Source organism: Pelodiscus sinensis, chromosome 5 (assembly GCF_052426305.1).
Source record: "Pelodiscus sinensis isolate ZL-2025 chromosome 5, ASM5242630v1, whole genome shotgun sequence".
NCBI lineage: Eukaryota > Metazoa > Chordata > Testudines > Trionychidae > Pelodiscus > Pelodiscus sinensis.
This window is the reverse complement of record NC_143056.1, coordinates 11,670,786-11,677,635: the sequence shown is the minus strand read 5'-3', so window position 1 is coordinate 11,677,635 and position 6,850 is coordinate 11,670,786.

The following is a 6,850-nucleotide window of genomic DNA, read 5'->3' as shown; positions in this document are numbered from 1 at the left end:
GAGGCAACACAAGGAGCTAGAGACTGGCAAAGCAGCACAGCCCGCAGCTGGGTGTGGTGAGCAGCTGGGACCACCAAAGTGGGGGGAGAGGCTCTGGGCAGGGGGACACCACCAGCCAAGAGGCCTTGCAGGCCGGACTGGGAGAGGGGTCCTGCCACCTAGAGCCTGAGGCCATGTGGTCACTGCCAGAGCAAGCGTGTCCAGCCTGCAGCCCCCCGAAGCACAGCCAGGATCTATAAGGAACAAAAAACAGGACTATGTAGCACTATAAAGACTAACAAGATGATTTATTAGGCGATGAGTTTTCGTGGCCCAGACCAACTTCCTCAGATCAAATAGTGGAAGAAAATTGTCACAACCATATATACCAGAGGATACAATTTAAAAAAATGAACACACATGAAAAGGACAAATCAAATTTCAGAACAGAAGGAGGATGGGGGGGGAGGGGAGGTAAATGTCTGTGAGCTAAGAGTAACTGCTGAGCTACAGTTCATCTTCAAGTTTGACACAATCAACTCTGGATTAAATAAAGACTGTGAATGGCTTGCTAACTACAGAAGCAGCTTCTCCTCTCTTGGAATTCACACCTCCAGATCAGCTACTAGAAGTGGGCCTCATCCTCCCTGATTGGATCCACCTCGTCATCTCCAGCCTGATTCTGGCCTGCATATTTATACCTGCCTCGGAAATTTCCACTACATGCATCTGACCAAGTGGGTCTTTGCCCACGAAAGCTTATGCTCCTACTCTTCAGTTAGTCTATAAGGTGCCACAGGACTCCCAGCCACTTTATTTGATCTGAGGAAGTGGGTCTGGCCCAGGAAAGCTTATCACCTAATAAACCATTTTGTTAGTCTTTAAAGTGCTACATAGTCCTGTTTTTTGTTTGAGACAATGTGGACTGCTGTGTGTGTGTCTGTCTGGATTAAACTCATTGTGTTTGGGACTATATCATTTTACCAGGTCCATGCAGAGCCTTTCAGCACTTACCAAATAAGGACTCTAAAGAAGCTGTGAATTAAAATTCAACAAGCTGTTATTGTTCACCCCTTTGAATGAACTATGGAATTGTATTAGCATAAGCACTGTAGAATCACACCTACCCTATGCGCTGCAGGTACAATGTCAGCAATCATCTCGCATTCAAAGTGGATGCTTGAATAATTCCAAACAGCTACAAAAACAGAGACTCTCTGGAGTAAAAGCTTCTCTGACACTATTCCAGTTCATTAGCTAAACAGTAACATCTGATATTCAGAAGAGGCAGGTGGATAATTAGCCAGTGAGGCATCAGAGTGTTATGCCTAAACAAATGGAAGAGAGACTAAAATGTCATTTAGGACATCAATTCTACTTCAATTTGCTACATCAATTAAAATCAAAGCATTTTTCATCACATTGAGCCTCCTGTTTTCTGAGAATTGAATAGACTGTACAGCTGTTGAATAGCCCAGCTCCTTTGAGCCTTCATTTTTTTCCTCTTCAATATAATGAGATTCTAAGGAAGTTCACCTTATTTCTCCATGTTCAGTCAATCACTTTATTTCTCCAGGCCCATTATGTAAATAGAATAATCTACTGTGTCTGCAAAAGCCCTCAACAGGTATTTTCTTCTCACAGCAGCATTAGATCTAATTAGCCATGAAAGACAAACACAATACTAAGTGGCTCACGAGCATAAGCATTTCTTATGTGAGAGCAGAAAATTTAAAACCCTTAATTCAATGAGCCCCAAGATCATTTCCTCTTTAGACTGGATGTATTTATTTTTGTGCAGCAGGATACATAATCAGATGTAGTTCCCTGTGGTAAAAGCGCTCCTTTTAATGGCCAAACATCATTACAAGCTGCAGAAAGTTATGGATCATTTTAAGGTAGTGGTCTCCAACCTTTTTACACCCAAGATCATTTTTTAAATCTCAGAACAAGCGAAGATCTACTGCCTCACCCTTCCCCCAAGATCCCACCCCTTCCCCAAAGCCCCGCCCTCTCTAGTCTTCTCCTCTCCATCACTTGCTATCTCCAGCCCTTACACACTCTACACTGCCACTTTTTTCCCCAATTCTTATGTAGGAAGAGGTTTTTCCAACATTGGGCCTGTCTAGACTTGACCAAATGGTAGAAAAACCCCTTCTTTTGGAATCCCCCTTATTCCTCGTAAAACGAGGAATACAGGGGTTACCAAAAGAGCATGTTTGCTCTTCCACTAAAAAAAAGTGGAAGAACAAATGCAGCCCTGGATGTGGAAGAGTTTTTCCAGGATATCTCTGGAATCCTGGAAAAACTCCTACAATCTAGCCTTACCCTCACTGGGTTGACATTGGATGTGTGGGCTCTGGGGTGGAAATGAGGAATTTGAGTGTGAGAGGTGCAAGCTCTGGGAGGAAATCTGGATGCAGGAGGAGGTGAAGAAGGGAATGCTGGCTGGGGAGTGTTGGGGTCAGATGCAGGGTTGCTGTACTAAGCAAGCCACAGGCTCGTGGCTGTGAGGATGCAGAAATGTGGGTTGGGGTATGTGAGGGGCTCTGGGCAGGCGGTTTCAGTGTATAGGCTCAGATCTAGGGCCTGGGGTGTGGGGCAGGAGTATTATAATGCTGTGGCCAGATTGGGGCTTGGCCCCAACTGTTTTTTTTTTTTTTTTTTTTTTTGGCCAGGCTTCATTTTTAAATAAAATACTATGTTCAACACAAAAAGTTTCTGCATTGTCTTTATTTGTGAGAAGGGCGGGGAACCTCTTTTGAGGCAGGGGGTCACTGACCCACAGAAAAGTCAGCTGGAGCCACACAAGGGAGATGCAAAAACACTCCAAGCCACACTAAGGTGACCCCAACTGTGCTGGTGGGAGCAGGGGACATGGTACTGGGGAAGGGTGCTAGGGGGTGCTGGGGCAGGGGACAGAATGCTGGGGTGGGAGCAGGGTTCTGCAGTAGGGGACAGGGTGCCGGGGGGACGGGGCAGGGTTCTGCTGCAGGTCACAGGGTGCCAGTGGGGAACAGGAGAGAGGGGACAGGGTGCTAGTGGGAGGGGACAGGGTGCCAGTGGGGAGGGGACAGGGTGACAGCGAGTCCCCTGCACCAGCCTCCTCCCAGGACCCTAACCCCCCCTCCCCTGCTCAGGAGGGAAGCCCCCACACGTGCCTCCTCCGGGATCGACTTCCCCCTCTCGTGGCACAGGGATGCCCCTGCGTGCGCCTCCTCCAGGGCCAACGCCCCCTCCCATGGTGCAGGGAAGCCCCCGCGTGCCTCCTCCGGGGCCGATTCCCCTTCCCGCAGAGGAGGGAATCCCCGGCACGCACCTCCTCTGGAGACTCCCCCCAGGCAAGTTCCTGGCACACCAAATAACTTAGGGGGGGAGCAGTCAGCGCACTTCCGGAACACACGGACGTGGCGTGAAGCTGCAGGACTTCCGTCCACCCCGCAGGAAGCCAGCACTACCTCCATTTTCGCTGAAGATAAGTAGTGGGGCTTGTCAGGGGTGGGGGAGAAATGGGAGGGCTCAAACGCCTCGTGATCAACTGGTCGAGGCCTCGCAATTGACCAGTTGGTGACCACAGTTTTAGGGAATCTGAGGCTATGTCTACACTGCAGAGTTTTTCCGGGATACCAGACATATCCTGGAAAAATTCTGCCACATCCAGGGAACACATCTGCCCTTCCAAAACATTTTTTTTGGAAGAGCAGATGCACTTTTTCGGCATCCCTGTAAACCTTGTTTTACAAGGAAGAAGGGCTGTTCTGAAAAAGGGTTTTTTTCTGACATTTGGCTCAGTATAGCTGGGCCAAATGTCGGAAAAGCCTCTTTAAAAAAATGGCAAAAGCTACGCAATTTTTTGCGTAGCTTTTTCCTGAAGAGCAGTGCAGTGTAGACATAGTCTGAGATTGTGCAGTCTATTATTGAAATGTATTAGCTTTTACTATAAACAAGTAAGCCTTGGTACAAGGTCCAATATTTCAGTTATTTAAGCTCTGATGACAAACTTGGCCGATTTCAGAAACAGATAGTTCACTGCTGAAATAGTGTTATCTTTGTGTTAGGCCAACAGCTGGAACAGAACCTAGAACTGCTAGAGCTGAGCGTATAAACAGCTACTGCATGAGCTAAGGACAGCTAGTTCATAGTCAAGGTAGAGCAAACTCTTTCTCTGTAAGCTGTCAAAATGCCATTACATAGGACAGTTCACTCAGAAGGTGTGTGGTTTACACTTGCTTTCTAGTAGCTATAAATAACTATCATTATATCACTGTGGGAAAAAATGTTCTCAATTATCCTCTCTTGTGATTCCTTCATCTGGGCTTTTAAAAAAAGCTTTAGACTGAAAAGATGTTAGAAAAAAGATAAGATTAAATATAGCATCTCATCCGGGGAAGTGGGTTTTGCCCAGGAAAGCTCATGATACTATATATTTGTTAGTTCCTAGTCTAAGGGCATGTCTAGACTAGGAAATTGTTTCAAAATAACTTATTTTGAAATAACTCCCAAAATAACTATTTCAAAGTATAACTGGACAGTCCCCACGTAAAAGAATCAATGGACACAAATCTGATATTAGGAATGGCAACATACAAAAACCTGTAGGGGAACACTTCAATCTTCCTGGACACACAATTGCAGATCTAAAAGTAGCCATCCTGCAGCAAAAAACTTCAGGACCAGAATTCAAAGAGAAACTGCTGAGCTACAGTTCATCTTCAAGTTTGACACAATCAACTCTGGATTAAACAAAGACTGTGAATGGCTTGCTAACTACAAAAGCAGCTTCTGCTCTCTTGGAATTCACACCTCCAGATCAGCTGCTAGAAGTGGGCCTCATCCTCCCTGATTGGATCCACCTCGTCATCTCCAGCCTGATCCTGGCCTGCATGTTTATACCTGCCTCTGGAAATTTCCACTACATGCATCTGACGAAGTGGGTCTTTGCCCACGAAAGCTTATGCTCCTACACTTCAGTTAGTCTATAAGGTGCCACAGGACTCCTCGTCGCTTTTGCAGATTCAGACTAACACGGCTACCCCTCTGATATTTCAAAGTAGTGTATCCATACTACGGGGAAGCCTCAAAATTAGCCCAAGGCAGGCTCCTTTAATGTGGACACACTACCTCGACTTAGCACCCCAAGAAGCACCGGGGAGTAATGACTTTGAATGACTCTGGGGAGTAATTATTTTGAAATAGCAGCAGTAGAGTGTCCATATGACCGTTATCTTGAAATAACTTTTTCAAAATAAGCAGTATTCCTCATGGAAAGCAGGAGTTATTATTTCAAAATAATCAGCTCCTTATTTTGAAATAAGGAACTTGGTAGTATGGATGCTCCGCTTGTTATTTCAAAATCACTCCCTAGTGTTAACCAGGGCTAAGGTGCTACAGGACAACAAGTTGCTTTACTAAATATAGCAGGTAAAGGTTTTACTCATCATACGCTGCAAGTCTGAGCTGTGGTTTCAATATTTCCCTTTTACTATGATCTCAGAGTGGTGGTATCTTAATTGGACTGTGGGTGAGCCTGCTCCACCTAGCAAAGTGCCGTCCAAAGACTTGCAGCACAGGTAAGTGGAAATTCTGTCTTCCAGTGTAAAGGGCGGAGTTTGGATCTTCACTGTGGATGGCTAAAGAAATGTGTGCACATAGCTGCTTTGGACAGAGAAAGGATGGTCATGAGCTTAAGGCACAGGCGTAGGAATGAGGAGAGATGAATTTAGTTTTTAGCACAGGCACAGCAGTTCCGAAGTGTAAATTTGGATGAATCATTCATTTGCTTGGTCCTCCAGCTATAAAGTAGAGAGGACAATACTTTCTTTGTCTATACTGTCTATTTAGACACAAGGCATCATTCTTCCACTCTACTCTGCTTATTAGGCCTCAATTGGAGTATTGGGTCCAGTTTTGGGCACCACATTTCAAGAGCAATGTCGAGAAATTGGAGAAGGTCCAGAGAAGAGCAACAAGAATGATTAAAGGTCTAGAGAATATGATCTATGAAGGAAGACTGAAAGAATTGGGCTTGTTTGGTTTGGAAGGAGAAGACTGAGAGGGGACATGAGAGTGATTTTCAGGTATCTAAAAGGGTGTCACAAGGAGGAGGGAGAAAAATTGTTCTCCTTGGCCTCTGGGGATAGAACAAGAAGCAATGGGCTTAAATTGCAGCAAGGGAGGTTTAGGATGGACATTAGGAAAAACTTCCTAACTGTCAGGGTGGTTAAACAGTGGAATAAATTGCCCAGGGAGGTTCTGGAATCTCCATCTCTGGAGATATTTAAGAGTATCTAAGAGTATTTAAGAGATAGACATTCATCAGGGATGGTCTAGACAGTTCTGGGTCCTGCCGTGAGGGCAGGGGACTGGACTTGATGACCTTTCGAGGTCCCTTCGAGTTCTAGTGTTCTATGATTCTGTGATTTAGACCAATGGTGGCCAACCTGCAATCCACCAGTATAATCCACTGGCAGGCCGCAAGACATTTTTCTGACATTGGCCATCCATAAGACACAGCCCTCTACAGTGCCCACTGGTGACGGTGCCATTCCCAGCCACCGAGAGCTGCGGGAAGCGATGGCTTGTACGTCCCTGCAGCTCCCATTAGCCAGGAATGGCAAATTTGTGTCCAGTGGGAGCTATGGAGCGCCATGCCTGCAGATCACAAATGTCAGCAAAATGTCCCGTGACCGGCCAGGGGGATTCCCTGATGGGCCGTGTGTAGTCTTTGGGCCGCAGGTTCAGGGCAAGAAGTGTGTCTCATTGGATGTACAGCCCTTAGTACAAAGAGCCCCCATGTCAGTTAGGGCCACCATGATACATACTTCTCCTAATAAACGTACTGTGACGATTGCTTGTTCCTGCTGGCCTTTCA